The 16,249-nt window shown below is 46.4% G+C and overlaps 10 non-coding genes across 10 annotated transcripts; all 10 read right to left on the bottom strand.

Annotated features, from left to right (window-relative positions):
• Positions 1-1,068: 1,068 nt before the first annotated feature.
• On the bottom strand, positions 1,069-1,259 carry LOC142281657 (U2 spliceosomal RNA). Its single transcript, XR_012743703.1, has one exon. It is a non-coding gene; the product is annotated as a U2 spliceosomal RNA (small nuclear RNA).
• Positions 1,260-2,646: 1,387 nt separating this feature from the next.
• LOC142281656 (U2 spliceosomal RNA) lies at positions 2,647-2,837 on the bottom strand. Its single transcript, XR_012743701.1, has one exon. It is a non-coding gene; the product is annotated as a U2 spliceosomal RNA (small nuclear RNA).
• Positions 2,838-4,224: 1,387 nt separating this feature from the next.
• Positions 4,225-4,415, bottom strand: LOC142281674 (U2 spliceosomal RNA). The gene has a single exon (XR_012743718.1). It is a non-coding gene; the product is annotated as a U2 spliceosomal RNA (small nuclear RNA).
• A 1,387-nt stretch (positions 4,416-5,802) lies between these two features.
• LOC142281672 (U2 spliceosomal RNA) lies at positions 5,803-5,993 on the bottom strand. The gene has a single exon (XR_012743717.1). It is a non-coding gene; the product is annotated as a U2 spliceosomal RNA (small nuclear RNA).
• A 1,387-nt stretch (positions 5,994-7,380) lies between these two features.
• On the bottom strand, positions 7,381-7,571 carry LOC142281671 (U2 spliceosomal RNA). Its single transcript, XR_012743716.1, has one exon. It is a non-coding gene; the product is annotated as a U2 spliceosomal RNA (small nuclear RNA).
• A 1,387-nt stretch (positions 7,572-8,958) lies between these two features.
• On the bottom strand, positions 8,959-9,150 carry LOC142281668 (U2 spliceosomal RNA). Its single transcript, XR_012743713.1, has one exon. It is a non-coding gene; the product is annotated as a U2 spliceosomal RNA (small nuclear RNA).
• Positions 9,151-10,538: 1,388 nt separating this feature from the next.
• On the bottom strand, positions 10,539-10,729 carry LOC142281667 (U2 spliceosomal RNA). Its single transcript, XR_012743712.1, has one exon. It is a non-coding gene; the product is annotated as a U2 spliceosomal RNA (small nuclear RNA).
• A 1,390-nt stretch (positions 10,730-12,119) lies between these two features.
• On the bottom strand, positions 12,120-12,309 carry LOC142281669 (U2 spliceosomal RNA). Its single transcript, XR_012743714.1, has one exon. It is a non-coding gene; the product is annotated as a U2 spliceosomal RNA (small nuclear RNA).
• Positions 12,310-13,698: 1,389 nt separating this feature from the next.
• On the bottom strand, positions 13,699-13,889 carry LOC142281655 (U2 spliceosomal RNA). Its single transcript, XR_012743700.1, has one exon. It is a non-coding gene; the product is annotated as a U2 spliceosomal RNA (small nuclear RNA).
• Positions 13,890-15,276: 1,387 nt separating this feature from the next.
• On the bottom strand, positions 15,277-15,468 carry LOC142281670 (U2 spliceosomal RNA). The gene has a single exon (XR_012743715.1). It is a non-coding gene; the product is annotated as a U2 spliceosomal RNA (small nuclear RNA).
• Between the last annotated feature and the right edge of the window lie 781 nt (positions 15,469-16,249).

Genomic DNA, 16,249 nt, shown 5'->3' with positions numbered 1-16,249 from the left:
CTTACCCGTAGAAAGCCCTTTCATCATCCCCAAACCCTAATCTTTTCCCTTTCCTTCCCAGCCCCCAAACCCTGCCCTCTGTACCTTTCTCACCACCCGCTTCCCTTCTCCTGTCATCCCCCTACCACCCGGGAAAAAAAGAGATTGCCCCCTCCTTCCACTAGCCCACCCTCCCACCCAAAGAACAACTTCTTCTGCGCAGCTTGTTTTCTAGGCAGCAGCGCTATTGTGATGTCATCGGGGGGCATTGTGACAAGCCGCCAGTGTTCCGTCTCTTCATGTTGTGCACAGTTCAAACGGAAAATACATCAACAGGCAGACTACAGAAAAGCTTACTATCAAAGGTTAGAGGGGGGCTTTCTCAGAGGGCTTTTTACAGTTTTTCTATTCCCAATTAGCCGTTTAAGTGTACTTATTGAAAGTAGTAATTCTTTCATAGGCCGCCCTTTCTTAGTATTTGACGTTCCTTATATTGCGGTATGAGGCTTCGCAGTAGGTTGCAAACATTCATCACCCATGACTGTCCCCAATTGAGCTCAGAAGCTCAATGTCTATCATGACCTCTCTTTTAGAATGTCCAAGAGCAAGCAAACTATTCCTCCAGGAGAGGGCGCCAACAGACTACTAAAGAGATCATCATTACTCAAAGAAAACCCCAAAAACCAATGCATGATAGGAATAAACAGGTAACTTTCTTTGGAGTGGAAGCGGAGAGATCGCACCAGATGCCAATTCTAGATGTTATCACACCTGTGGTCACTGCAGCAGCAGGTGAATCCACTTTGTCCAAAAGGGATCTATTCCATTCAATTGCAAATGATCTAGATAAGACAGAGAACTGCAGCACGGGGACATAGCCGAGTTGGTCAGGTTGAGTGGTGATGAGTTTGCTATTTGGATGAATAAAGAAAGTCAAAAGTGTGAAAGATAAAAAACAAAAGGAGGAAGTGTGAAAAGTGAATGGGCCAAATTGAGGTGCATATGAAGACGTATGCTTTCTTCCAATTCATTAAATCGGGCTAATATGAATCAGGTGAATTGAGTTCTGCTTTTGGAAACTGGGTTAAGAAGGGGTGCACCGTTCCTGGAGGTACTGCAATACCAGGTCAATGCGTGGAGTGGACAGAGCAAGCTCTTTTTCCATCTCCCTGTTCTAAAAATCCATTTAATATATGGTCCCCAGATAGGGGACGTATCAGATATTAAACTGATAAGAACAGATACTACACTTGATCTTAGCCAAAAGGCCGAGAAGCGATAACCAGAATTGGTTTGGGCCTCGAGTGGCACCCTGGCCTATGCCGGACACATCTTAGGGAGAGAGAGCGAGAGGGAGACAAACCCACGCCTACACAAGACATTTTGTCACCCAAGCCAACCCTTGAAAAGGCTGCTTTGCAGAGCCAAAACAAGAAGAATGGTGCGTTTTGCAGCCGCCGCCCACTGCAATGAATCTGAATAACTCCTCCTTTAGGGCGCAAGCAACTCCCCTCCCCCTTGCAGTCTTTCCAATTCACGATACAAAAAGACGGACAGGACAGGTTGCCTGACTTTCCGTCACTGCCACCCTTTGCCATCCTTACCCGTAGAAAGCCCTTTCATCATCCCCAAACCCTAATCTTTTCCCTTTCCTTCCCAGCCCCCAAACCCTGCCCTCTGTACCTTTCTCACCACCCGCTTCCCTTCTCCTGTCATCCCCCTACCACCCGGGAAAAAAAGAGATTGCCCCCTCCTTCCACTAGCCCACCCTCCCACCCAAAGAACAACTTCTTCTGCGCAGCTTGTTTTCTAGGCAGCAGCGCTATTGTGATGTCATCGGGGGGCATTGTGACAAGCCGCCAGTGTTCCGTCTCTTCATGTTGTGCACAGTTCAAACGGAAAATACATCAACAGGCAGACTACAGAAAAGCTTACTATCAAAGGTTAGAGGGGGGCTTTCTCAGAGGGCTTTTTACAGTTTTTCTATTCCCAATTAGCCGTTTAAGTGTACTTATTGAAAGTAGTAATTCTTTCATAGGCCGCCCTTTCTTAGTATTTGACGTTCCTTATATTGCGGTATGAGGCTTCGCAGTAGGTTGCAAACATTCATCACCCATGACTGTCCCCAATTGAGCTCAGAAGCTCAATGTCTATCATGACCTCTCTTTTAGAATGTCCAAGAGCAAGCAAACTATTCCTCCAGGAGAGGGCGCCAACAGACTACTAAAGAGATCATCATTACTCAAAGAAAACCCCAAAAACCAATGCATGATAGGAATAAACAGGTAACTTTCTTTGGAGTGGAAGCGGAGAGATCGCACCAGATGCCAATTCTAGATGTTATCACACCTGTGGTCACTGCAGCAGCAGGTGAATCCACTTTGTCCAAAAGGGATCTATTCCATTCAATTGCAAATGATCTAGATAAGACAGAGAACTGCAGCACGGGGACATAGCCGAGTTGGTCAGGTTGAGTGGTGATGAGTTTGCTATTTGGATGAATAAAGAAAGTCAAAAGTGTGAAAGATAAAAAACAAAAGGAGGAAGTGTGAAAAGTGAATGGGCCAAATTGAGGTGCATATGAAGACGTATGCTTTCTTCCAATTCATTAAATCGGGCTAATATGAATCAGGTGAATTGAGTTCTGCTTTTGGAAACTGGGTTAAGAAGGGGTGCACCGTTCCTGGAGGTACTGCAATACCAGGTCAATGCGTGGAGTGGACAGAGCAAGCTCTTTTTCCATCTCCCTGTTCTAAAAATCCATTTAATATATGGTCCCCAGATAGGGGACGTATCAGATATTAAACTGATAAGAACAGATACTACACTTGATCTTAGCCAAAAGGCCGAGAAGCGATAACCAGAATTGGTTTGGGCCTCGAGTGGCACCCTGGCCTATGCCGGACACATCTTAGGGAGAGAGAGCGAGAGGGAGACAAACCCACGCCTACACAAGACATTTTGTCACCCAAGCCAACCCTTGAAAAGGCTGCTTTGCAGAGCCAAAACAAGAAGAATGGTGCGTTTTGCAGCCGCCGCCCACTGCAATGAATCTGAATAACTCCTCCTTTAGGGCGCAAGCAACTCCCCTCCCCCTTGCAGTCTTTCCAATTCACGATACAAAAAGACGGACAGGACAGGTTGCCTGACTTTCCGTCACTGCCACCCTTTGCCATCCTTACCCGTAGAAAGCCCTTTCATCATCCCCAAACCCTAATCTTTTCCCTTTCCTTCCCAGCCCCCAAACCCTGCCCTCTGTACCTTTCTCACCACCCGCTTCCCTTCTCCTGTCATCCCCCTACCACCCGGGAAAAAAAGAGATTGCCCCCTCCTTCCACTAGCCCACCCTCCCACCCAAAGAACAACTTCTTCTGCGCAGCTTGTTTTCTAGGCAGCAGCGCTATTGTGATGTCATCGGGGGGCATTGTGACAAGCCGCCAGTGTTCCGTCTCTTCATGTTGTGCACAGTTCAAACGGAAAATACATCAACAGGCAGACTACAGAAAAGCTTACTATCAAAGGTTAGAGGGGGGCTTTCTCAGAGGGCTTTTTACAGTTTTTCTATTCCCAATTAGCCGTTTAAGTGTACTTATTGAAAGTAGTAATTCTTTCATAGGCCGCCCTTTCTTAGTATTTGACGTTCCTTATATTGCGGTATGAGGCTTCGCAGTAGGTTGCAAACATTCATCACCCATGACTGTCCCCAATTGAGCTCAGAAGCTCAATGTCTATCATGACCTCTCTTTTAGAATGTCCAAGAGCAAGCAAACTATTCCTCCAGGAGAGGGCGCCAACAGACTACTAAAGAGATCATCATTACTCAAAGAAAACCCCAAAAACCAATGCATGATAGGAATAAACAGGTAACTTTCTTTGGAGTGGAAGCGGAGAGATCGCACCAGATGCCAATTCTAGATGTTATCACACCTGTGGTCACTGCAGCAGCAGGTGAATCCACTTTGTCCAAAAGGGATCTATTCCATTCAATTGCAAATGATCTAGATAAGACAGAGAACTGCAGCACGGGGACATAGCCGAGTTGGTCAGGTTGAGTGGTGATGAGTTTGCTATTTGGATGAATAAAGAAAGTCAAAAGTGTGAAAGATAAAAAACAAAAGGAGGAAGTGTGAAAAGTGAATGGGCCAAATTGAGGTGCATATGAAGACGTATGCTTTCTTCCAATTCATTAAATCGGGCTAATATGAATCAGGTGAATTGAGTTCTGCTTTTGGAAACTGGGTTAAGAAGGGGTGCACCGTTCCTGGAGGTACTGCAATACCAGGTCAATGCGTGGAGTGGACAGAGCAAGCTCTTTTTCCATCTCCCTGTTCTAAAAATCCATTTAATATATGGTCCCCAGATAGGGGACGTATCAGATATTAAACTGATAAGAACAGATACTACACTTGATCTTAGCCAAAAGGCCGAGAAGCGATAACCAGAATTGGTTTGGGCCTCGAGTGGCACCCTGGCCTATGCCGGACACATCTTAGGGAGAGAGAGCGAGAGGGAGACAAACCCACGCCTACACAAGACATTTTGTCACCCAAGCCAACCCTTGAAAAGGCTGCTTTGCAGAGCCAAAACAAGAAGAATGGTGCGTTTTGCAGCCGCCGCCCACTGCAATGAATCTGAATAACTCCTCCTTTAGGGCGCAAGCAACTCCCCTCCCCCTTGCAGTCTTTCCAATTCACGATACAAAAAGACGGACAGGACAGGTTGCCTGACTTTCCGTCACTGCCACCCTTTGCCATCCTTACCCGTAGAAAGCCCTTTCATCATCCCCAAACCCTAATCTTTTCCCTTTCCTTCCCAGCCCCCAAACCCTGCCCTCTGTACCTTTCTCACCACCCGCTTCCCTTCTCCTGTCATCCCCCTACCACCCGGGAAAAAAAGAGATTGCCCCCTCCTTCCACTAGCCCACCCTCCCACCCAAAGAACAACTTCTTCTGCGCAGCTTGTTTTCTAGGCAGCAGCGCTATTGTGATGTCATCGGGGGGCATTGTGACAAGCCGCCAGTGTTCCGTCTCTTCATGTTGTGCACAGTTCAAACGGAAAATACATCAACAGGCAGACTACAGAAAAGCTTACTATCAAAGGTTAGAGGGGGGCTTTCTCAGAGGGCTTTTTACAGTTTTTCTATTCCCAATTAGCCGTTTAAGTGTACTTATTGAAAGTAGTAATTCTTTCATAGGCCGCCCTTTCTTAGTATTTGACGTTCCTTATATTGCGGTATGAGGCTTCGCAGTAGGTTGCAAACATTCATCACCCATGACTGTCCCCAATTGAGCTCAGAAGCTCAATGTCTATCATGACCTCTCTTTTAGAATGTCCAAGAGCAAGCAAACTATTCCTCCAGGAGAGGGCGCCAACAGACTACTAAAGAGATCATCATTACTCAAAGAAAACCCCAAAAACCAATGCATGATAGGAATAAACAGGTAACTTTCTTTGGAGTGGAAGCGGAGAGATCGCACCAGATGCCAATTCTAGATGTTATCACACCTGTGGTCACTGCAGCAGCAGGTGAATCCACTTTGTCCAAAAGGGATCTATTCCATTCAATTGCAAATGATCTAGATAAGACAGAGAACTGCAGCACGGGGACATAGCCGAGTTGGTCAGGTTGAGTGGTGATGAGTTTGCTATTTGGATGAATAAAGAAAGTCAAAAGTGTGAAAGATAAAAAACAAAAGGAGGAAGTGTGAAAAGTGAATGGGCCAAATTGAGGTGCATATGAAGACGTATGCTTTCTTCCAATTCATTAAATCGGGCTAATATGAATCAGGTGAATTGAGTTCTGCTTTTGGAAACTGGGTTAAGAAGGGGTGCACCGTTCCTGGAGGTACTGCAATACCAGGTCAATGCGTGGAGTGGACAGAGCAAGCTCTTTTTCCATCTCCCTGTTCTAAAAATCCATTTAATATATGGTCCCCAGATAGGGGACGTATCAGATATTAAACTGATAAGAACAGATACTACACTTGATCTTAGCCAAAAGGCCGAGAAGCGATAACCAGAATTGGTTTGGGCCTCGAGTGGCACCCTGGCCTATGCCGGACACATCTTAGGGAGAGAGAGCGAGAGGGAGACAAACCCACGCCTACACAAGACATTTTGTCACCCAAGCCAACCCTTGAAAAGGCTGCTTTGCAGAGCCAAAACAAGAAGAATGGTGCGTTTTGCAGCCGCCGCCCACTGCAATGAATCTGAATAACTCCTCCTTTAGGGCGCAAGCAACTCCCCTCCCCCTTGCAGTCTTTCCAATTCACGATACAAAAAGACGGACAGGACAGGTTGCCTGACTTTCCGTCACTGCCACCCTTTGCCATCCTTACCCGTAGAAAGCCCTTTCATCATCCCCAAACCCTAATCTTTTCCCTTTCCTTCCCAGCCCCCAAACCCTGCCCTCTGTACCTTTCTCACCACCCGCTTCCCTTCTCCTGTCATCCCCCTACCACCCGGGAAAAAAAGAGATTGCCCCCTCCTTCCACTAGCCCACCCTCCCACCCAAAGAACAACTTCTTCTGCGCAGCTTGTTTTCTAGGCAGCAGCGCTATTGTGATGTCATCGGGGGGCATTGTGACAAGCCGCCAGTGTTCCGTCTCTTCATGTTGTGCACAGTTCAAACGGAAAATACATCAACAGGCAGACTACAGAAAAGCTTACTATCAAAGGTTAGAGGGGGGCTTTCTCAGAGGGCTTTTTACAGTTTTTCTATTCCCAATTAGCCGTTTAAGTGTACTTATTGAAAGTAGTAATTCTTTCATAGGCCGCCCTTTCTTAGTATTTGACGTTCCTTATATTGCGGTATGAGGCTTCGCAGTAGGTTGCAAACATTCATCACCCATGACTGTCCCCAATTGAGCTCAGAAGCTCAATGTCTATCATGACCTCTCTTTTAGAATGTCCAAGAGCAAGCAAACTATTCCTCCAGGAGAGGGCGCCAACAGACTACTAAAGAGATCATCATTACTCAAAGAAAACCCCAAAAACCAATGCATGATAGGAATAAACAGGTAACTTTCTTTGGAGTGGAAGCGGAGAGATCGCACCAGATGCCAATTCTAGATGTTATCACACCTGTGGTCACTGCAGCAGCAGGTGAATCCACTTTGTCCAAAAGGGATCTATTCCATTCAATTGCAAATGATCTAGATAAGACAGAGAACTGCAGCACGGGGACATAGCCGAGTTGGTCAGGTTGAGTGGTGATGAGTTTGCTATTTGGATGAATAAAGAAAGTCAAAAGTGTGAAAGATAAAAAACAAAAGGAGGAAGTGTGAAAAGTGAATGGGCCAAATTGAGGTGCATATGAAGACGTATGCTTTCTTCCAATTCATTAAATCGGGCTAATATGAATCAGGTGAATTGAGTTCTGCTTTTGGAAACTGGGTTAAGAAGGGGTGCACCGTTCCTGGAGGTACTGCAATACCAGGTCAATGCGTGGAGTGGACAGAGCAAGCTCTTTTTCCATCTCCCTGTTCTAAAAATCCATTTAATATATGGTCCCCAGATAGGGGACGTATCAGATATTAAACTGATAAGAACAGATACTACACTTGATCTTAGCCAAAAGGCCGAGAAGCGATAACCAGAATTGGTTTGGGCCTCGAGTGGCACCCTGGCCTATGCCGGACACATCTTAGGGAGAGAGAGCGAGAGGGAGACAAACCCACGCCTACACAAGACATTTTGTCACCCAAGCCAACCCTTGAAAAGGCTGCTTTGCAGAGCCAAAACAAGAAGAATGGTGCGTTTTGCAGCCGCCGCCCACTGCAATGAATCTGAATAACTCCTCCTTTAGGGCGCAAGCAACTCCCCTCCCCCTTGCAGTCTTTCCAATTCACGATACAAAAAGACGGACAGGACAGGTTGCCTGACTTTCCGTCACTGCCACCCTTTGCCATCCTTACCCGTAGAAAGCCCTTTCATCATCCCCAAACCCTAATCTTTTCCCTTTCCTTCCCAGCCCCCAAACCCTGCCCTCTGTACCTTTCTCACCACCCGCTTCCCTTCTCCTGTCATCCCCCTACCACCCGGGAAAAAAAGAGATTGCCCCCTCCTTCCACTAGCCCACCCTCCCACCCAAAGAACAACTTCTTCTGCGCAGCTTGTTTTCTAGGCAGCAGCGCTATTGTGATGTCATCGGGGGGCATTGTGACAAGCCGCCAGTGTTCCGTCTCTTCATGTTGTGCACAGTTCAAACGGAAAATACATCAACAGGCAGACTACAGAAAAGCTTACTATCAAAGGTTAGAGGGGGGCTTTCTCAGAGGGCTTTTTACAGTTTTTCTATTCCCAATTAGCCGTTTAAGTGTACTTATTGAAAGTAGTAATTCTTTCATAGGCCGCCCTTTCTTAGTATTTGACGTTCCTTATATTGCGGTATGAGGCTTCGCAGTAGGTTGCAAACATTCATCACCCATGACTGTCCCCAATTGAGCTCAGAAGCTCAATGTCTATCATGACCTCTCTTTTAGAATGTCCAAGAGCAAGCAAACTATTCCTCCAGGAGAGGGCGCCAACAGACTACTAAAGAGATCATCATTACTCAAAGAAAACCCCAAAAACCAATGCATGATAGGAATAAACAGGTAACTTTCTTTGGAGTGGAAGCGGAGAGATCGCACCAGATGCCAATTCTAGATGTTATCACACCTGTGGTCACTGCAGCAGCAGGTGAATCCACTTTGTCCAAAAGGGATCTATTCCATTCAATTGCAAATGATCTAGATAAGACAGAGAACTGCAGCACGGGGACATAGCCGAGTTGGTCAGGTTGAGTGGTGATGAGTTTGCTATTTGGATGAATAAAGAAAGTCAAAAGTGTGAAAGATAAAAAACAAAAGGAGGAAGTGTGAAAAGTGAATGGGCCAAATTGAGGTGCATATGAAGACGTATGCTTTCTTCCAATTCATTAAATCGGGCTAATATGAATCAGGTGAATTGAGTTCTGCTTTTGGAAACTGGGTTAAGAAGGGGTGCACCGTTCCTGGAGGTACTGCAATACCAGGTCAATGCGTGGAGTGGACAGAGCAAGCTCTTTTTCCATCTCCCTGTTCTAAAAAATCCATTTAATATATGGTCCCCAGATAGGGGACGTATCAGATATTAAACTGATAAGAACAGATACTACACTTGATCTTAGCCAAAAGGCCGAGAAGCGATAACCAGAATTGGTTTGGGCCTCGAGTGGCACCCTGGCCTATGCCGGACACATCTTAGGGAGAGAGAGCGAGAGGGAGACAAACCCACGCCTACACAAGACATTTTGTCACCCAAGCCAACCCTTGAAAAGGCTGCTTTGCAGAGCCAAAACAAGAAGAATGGTGCGTTTTGCAGCCGCCGCCCACTGCAATGAATCTGAATAACTCCTCCTTTAGGGCGCAAGCAACTCCCCTCCCCCTTGCAGTCTTTCCAATTCACGATACAAAAAGACGGACAGGACAGGTTGCCTGACTTTCCGTCACTGCCACCCTTTGCCATCCTTACCCGTAGAAAGCCCTTTCATCATCCCCAAACCCTAATCTTTTCCCTTTCCTTCCCAGCCCCCAAACCCTGCCCTCTGTACCTTTCTCACCACCCCGCTTCCCTTCTCCTGTCATCCCCCTACCACCCGGGAAAAAAAGAGATTGCCCCCTCCTTCCACTAGCCCACCCTCCCACCCAAAGAACAACTTCTTCTGCGCAGCTTGTTTTCTAGGCAGCAGCGCTATTGTGATGTCATCGGGGGGCATTGTGACAAGCCGCCAGTGTTCCGTCTCTTCATGTTGTGCACAGTTCAAACGGAAAATACATCAACAGGCAGACTACAGAAAAGCTTACTATCAAAGGTTAGAGGGGGGCTTTCTCAGAGGGCTTTTTACAGTTTTTCTATTCCCAATTAGCCGTTTAAGTGTACTTATTGAAAGTAGTAATTCTTTCATAGGCCGCCCTTTCTTAGTATTTGACGTTCCTTATATTGCGGTATGAGGCTTCGCAGTAGGTTGCAAACATTCATCACCCATGACTGTCCCCAATTGAGCTCAGAAGCTCAATGTCTATCATGACCTCTCTTTTAGAATGTCCAAGAGCAAGCAAACTATTCCTCCAGGAGAGGGCGCCAACAGACTACTAAAGAGATCATCATTACTCAAAGAAAACCCCAAAAACCAATGCATGATAGGAATAAACAGGTAACTTTCTTTGGAGTGGAAGCGGAGAGATCGCACCAGATGCCAATTCTAGATGTTATCACACCTGTGGTCACTGCAGCAGCAGGTGAATCCACTTTGTCCAAAAGGGATCTATTCCATTCAATTGCAAATGATCTAGATAAGACAGAGAACTGCAGCACGGGGACATAGCCGAGTTGGTCAGGTTGAGTGGTGATGAGTTTGCTATTTGGATGAATAAAGAAAGTCAAAAGTGTGAAAGATAAAAAACAAAAGGAGGAAGTGTGAAAAGTGAATGGGCCAAATTGAGGTGCATATGAAGACGTATGCTTTCTTCCAATTCATTAAATCGGGCTAATATGAATCAGGTGAATTGAGTTCTGCTTTTGGAAACTGGGTTAAGAAGGGGTGCACCGTTCCTGGAGGTACTGCAATACCAGGTCAATGCGTGGAGTGGACAGAGCAAGCTCTTTTTCCATCTCCCTGTTCTAAAAATCCATTTAATATATGGTCCCCAGATAGGGGACGTATCAGATATTAAACTGATAAGAACAGATACTACACTTGATCTTAGCCAAAAGGCCGAGAAGCGATAACCAGAATTGGTTTGGGCCTCGAGTGGCACCCTGGCCTATGCCGGACACATCTTAGGGAGAGAGAGCGAGAGGGAGACAAACCCACGCCTACACAAGACATTTTGTCACCCAAGCCAACCCTTGAAAAGGCTGCTTTGCAGAGCCAAAACAAGAAGAATGGTGCGTTTTGCAGCCGCCGCCCACTGCAATGAATCTGAATAACTCCTCCTTTAGGGCGCAAGCAACTCCCCTCCCCCTTGCAGTCTTTCCAATTCACGATACAAAAAGACGGACAGGACAGGTTGCCTGACTTTCCGTCACTGCCACCCTTTGCCATCCTTACCCGTAGAAAGCCCTTTCATCATCCCCAAACCCTAATCTTTTCCCTTTCCTTCCCAGCCCCCCAAACCCTGCCCTCTGTACCTTTCTCACCACCCGCTTCCCTTCTCCTGTCATCCCCCTACCACCCGGGAAAAAAAGAGATTGCCCCCTCCTTCCACTAGCCCACCCCTCCCACCCAAAGAACAACTTCTTCTGCGCAGCTTGTTTTCTAGGCAGCAGCGCTATTGTGATGTCATCGGGGGGCATTGTGACAAGCCGCCAGTGTTCCGTCTCTTCATGTTGTGCACAGTTCAAACGGAAAATACATCAACAGGCAGACTACAGAAAAGCTTACTATCAAAGGTTAGAGGGGGGGCTTTCTCAGAGGGCTTTTTACAGTTTTTCTATTCCCAATTAGCCGTTTAAGTGTACTTATTGAAAGTAGTAATTCTTTCATAGGCCGCCCTTTCTTAGTATTTGACGTTCCTTATATTGCGGTATGAGGCTTCGCAGTAGGTTGCAAACATTCATCACCCATGACTGTCCCCAATTGAGCTCAGAAGCTCAATGTCTATCATGACCTCTCTTTTAGAATGTCCAAGAGCAAGCAAACTATTCCTCCAGGAGAGGGCGCCAACAGACTACTAAAGAGATCATCATTACTCAAAGAAAACCCCAAAAACCAATGCATGATAGGAATAAACAGGTAACTTTCTTTGGAGTGGAAGCGGAGAGATCGCACCAGATGCCAATTCTAGATGTTATCACACCTGTGGTCACTGCAGCAGCAGGTGAATCCACTTTGTCCAAAAGGGATCTATTCCATTCAATTGCAAATGATCTAGATAAGACAGAGAACTGCAGCACGGGGACATAGCCGAGTTGGTCAGGTTGAGTGGTGATGAGTTTGCTATTTGGATGAATAAAGAAAGTCAAAAGTGTGAAAGATAAAAAACAAAAGGAGGAAGTGTGAAAAGTGAATGGGCCAAATTGAGGTGCATATGAAGACGTATGCTTTCTTCCAATTCATTAAATCGGGCTAATATGAATCAGGTGAATTGAGTTCTGCTTTTGGAAACTGGGTTAAGAAGGGGTGCACCGTTCCTGGAGGTACTGCAATACCAGGTCAATGCGTGGAGTGGACAGAGCAAGCTCTTTTTCCATCTCCTGTTCTAAAAATCCATTTAATATATGGTCCCCAGATAGGGGACGTATCAGATATTAAACTGATAAGAACAGATACTACACTTGATCTTAGCCAAAAGGCCGAGAAGCGATAACCAGAATTGGTTTGGGCCTCGAGTGGGCACCCTGGCCTATGCCGGACACATCTTAGGGAGAGAGAGCGAGAGGGAGACAAACCCACGCCTACACAAGACATTTTGTCACCCAAGCCAACCCTTGAAAAGGCTGCTTTGCAGAGCCAAAACAAGAAGAATGGTGCGTTTTGCAGCCGCCGCCCACTGCAATGAATCTGAATAACTCCTCCTTTAGGGCGCAAGCAACTCCCCTCCCCCTTGCAGTCTTTCCAATTCACGATACAAAAAGACGGACAGGACAGGTTGCCTGACTTTCCGTCACTGCCACCCTTTGCCATCCTTACCCGTAGAAAGCCCTTTCATCATCCCCAAACCCTAATCTTTTCCCTTTCCTTCCCAGCCCCCAAACCCTGCCCTCTGTACCTTTCTCACCACCCGCCTTCCCTTCTCCTGTCATCCCCCTACCACCCGGGAAAAAAAGAGATTGCCCCCTCCTTCCACTAGCCCACCCTCCCACCCAAAGAACAACTTCTTCTGCGCAGCTTGTTTTCTAGGCAGCAGCGCTATTGTGATGTCATCGGGGGGCATTGTGACAAGCCGCCAGTGTTCCGTCTCTTCATGTTGTGCACAGTTCAAACGGAAAATACATCAACAGGCAGACTACAGAAAAGCTTACTATCAAAGGTTAGAGGGGGGCTTTCTCAGAGGGCTTTTTACAGTTTTTCTATTCCCAATTAGCCGTTTAAGTGTACTTATTGAAAGTAGTAATTCTTTCATAGGCCGCCCTTTCTTAGTATTTGACGTTCCTTATATTGCGGTATGAGGCTTCGCAGTAGGTTGCAAACATTCATCACCCATGACTGTCCCCAATTGAGCTCAGAAGCTCAATGTCTATCATGACCTCTCTTTTAGAATGTCCAAGAGCAAGCAAACTATTCCTCCAGGAGAGGGCGCCAACAGACTACTAAAGAGATCATCATTACTCAAAGAAAACCCCAAAAACCAATGCATGATAGGAATAAACAGGTAACTTTCTTTGGAGTGGAAGCGGAGAGATCGCACCAGATGCCAATTCTAGATGTTATCACACCTGTGGTCACTGCAGCAGCAGGTGAATCCACTTTGTCCAAAAGGGATCTATTCCATTCAATTGCAAATGATCTAGATAAGACAGAGAACTGCAGCACGGGGACATAGCCGAGTTGGTCAGGTTGAGTGGTGATGAGTTTGCTATTTGGATGAATAAAGAAAGTCAAAAGTGTGAAAGATAAAAAACAAAAGGAGGAAGTGTGAAAAGTGAATGGGCCAAATTGAGGTGCATATGAAGACGTATGCTTTCTTCCAATTCATTAAATCGGGCTAATATGAATCAGGTGAATTGAGTTCTGCTTTTGGAAACTGGGTTAAGAAGGGGTGCACCGTTCCTGGAGGTACTGCAATACCAGGTCAATGCGTGGAGTGGACAGAGCAAGCTCTTTTTCCATCTCCCTGTTCTAAAAATCCATTTAATATATGGTCCCCAGATAGGGGACGTATCAGATATTAAACTGATAAGAACAGATACTACACTTGATCTTAGCCAAAAGGCCGAGAAGCGATAACCAGAATTGGTTTGGGCCTCGAGTGGCACCCTGGCCTATGCCGGACACATCTTAGGGAGAGAGAGCGAGAGGGAGACAAACCCACGCCTACACAAGACATTTTGTCACCCAAGCCAACCCTTGAAAAGGCTGCTTTGCAGAGCCAAAACAAGAAGAATGGTGCGTTTTGCAGCCGCCGCCCACTGCAATGAATCTGAATAACTCCTCCTTTAGGGCGCAAGCAACTCCCCTCCCCCTTGCAGTCTTTCCAATTCACGATACAAAAAGACGGACAGGACAGGTTGCCTGACTTTCCGTCACTGCCACCCTTTGCCATCCTTACCCGTAGAAAGCCCTTTCATCATCCCCAAACCCTAATCTTTTCCCTTTCCTTCCCAGCCCCCAAACCCTGCCCTCTGTACCTTTCTCACCACCCGCTTCCCTTCTCCTGTCATCCCCCTACCACCCGGGAAAAAAAGAGATTGCCCCCTCCTTCCACTAGCCCACCCTCCCACCCAAAGAACAACTTCTTCTGCGCAGCTTGTTTTCTAGGCAGCAGCGCTATTGTGATGTCATCGGGGGGCATTGTGACAAGCCGCCAGTGTTCCGTCTCTTCATGTTGTGCACAGTTCAAACGGAAAATACATCAACAGGCAGACTACAGAAAAGCTTACTATCAAAGGTTAGAGGGGGGCTTTCTCAGAGGGCTTTTTACAGTTTTTCTATTCCCAATTAGCCGTTTAAGTGTACTTATTGAAAGTAGTAATTCTTTCATAGGCCGCCCTTTCTTAGTATTTGACGTTCCTTATATTGCGGTATGAGGCTTCGCAGTAGGTTGCAAACATTCATCACCCATGACTGTCCCCAATTGAGCTCAGAAGCTCAATGTCTATCATGACCTCTCTTTTAGAATGTCCAAGAGCAAGCAAACTATTCCTCCAGGAGAGGGCGCCAACAGACTACTAAAGAGATCATCATTACTCAAAGAAAACCCCAAAAACCAATGCATGATAGGAATAAACAGGTAACTTTCTTTGGAGTGGAAGCGGAGAGATCGCACCAGATGCCAATTCTAGATGTTATCACACCTGTGGTCACTGCAGCAGCAGGTGAATCCACTTTGTCCAAAAGGGATCTATTCCATTCAATTGCAAATGATCTAGATAAGACAGAGAACTGCAGCACGGGGACATAGCCGAGTTGGTCAGGTTGAGTGGTGATGAGTTTGCTATTTGGATGAATAAAGAAAGTCAAAAGTGTGAAAGATAAAAAACAAAAGGAGGAAGTGTGAAAAGTGAATGGGCCAAATTGAGGTGCATATGAAGACGTATGCTTTCTTCCAATTCATTAAATCGGGCTAATATGAATCAGGTGAATTGAGTTCTGCTTTTGGAAACTGGGTTAAGAAGGGGTGCACCGTTCCTGGAGGTACTGCAATACCAGGTCAATGCGTGGAGTGGACAGAGCAAGCTCTTTTTCCATCTCCCTGTTCTAAAAATCCATTTAATATATGGTCCCCAGATAGGGGACGTATCAGATATTAAACTGATAAGAACAGATACTTACACTTGATCTTAGCCAAAAGGCCGAGAAGCGATAACCAGAATTGGTTTGGGCCTCGAGTGGCACCCTGGCCTATGCCGGACACATCTTAGGGAGAGAGAGCGAGAGGGAGACAAACCCACGCCTACACAAGACATTTTGTCACCCAAGCCAACCCTTGAAAAGGCTGCTTTGCAGAGCCAAAACAAGAAGAATGGTGCGTTTTGCAGCCGCCGCCCACTGCAATGAATCTGAATAACTCCTCCTTTAGGGCGCAAGCAACTCCCCTCCCCCTTGCAGTCTTTCCAATTCACGATACAAAAAGACGGACAGGACAGGTTGCCTGACTTTCCGTCACTGCCACCCTTTGCCATCCTTACCCGTAGAAAGCCCTTTCATCATCCCCAAACCCTAATCTTTTCCCTTTCCTTCCCAGCCCCCAAACCCTGCCCTCTGTACCTTTCTCACCACCCGCTTCCCTTCTCCTGTCATCCCCCTACCACCCGGGAAAAAAAGAGATTGCCCCCTCCTTCCACTAGCCCACCCTCCCACCCAAAGAACAACTTCTTCTGCGCAGCTTGTTTTCTAGGCAGCAGCGCTATTGTGATGTCATCGGGGGGCATTGTGACAAGCCGCCAGTGTTCCGTCTCTTCATGTTGTGCACAGTTCAAACGGAAAATACATCAACAGGCAGACTACAGAAAAGCTTACTATCAAAGGTTAGAGGGGGGCTTTCTCAGAGGGCTTTTTACAGTTTTTCTATTCCCAATTAGCCGTTTAAGTGTACTTATTGAAAGTAGTAATTCTTTCATAGGCCGCCCTTTCTTAGTATTTGAC

This window comes from Anomaloglossus baeobatrachus, unplaced genomic scaffold (assembly GCF_048569485.1).
Source record: "Anomaloglossus baeobatrachus isolate aAnoBae1 unplaced genomic scaffold, aAnoBae1.hap1 Scaffold_4789, whole genome shotgun sequence".
Taxonomy (NCBI): Eukaryota; Metazoa; Chordata; class Amphibia; order Anura; family Aromobatidae; genus Anomaloglossus; species Anomaloglossus baeobatrachus.
Note: the sequence above shows the minus strand (reverse complement) of the source record. Positions and strands in the feature narration are given on the sequence as shown.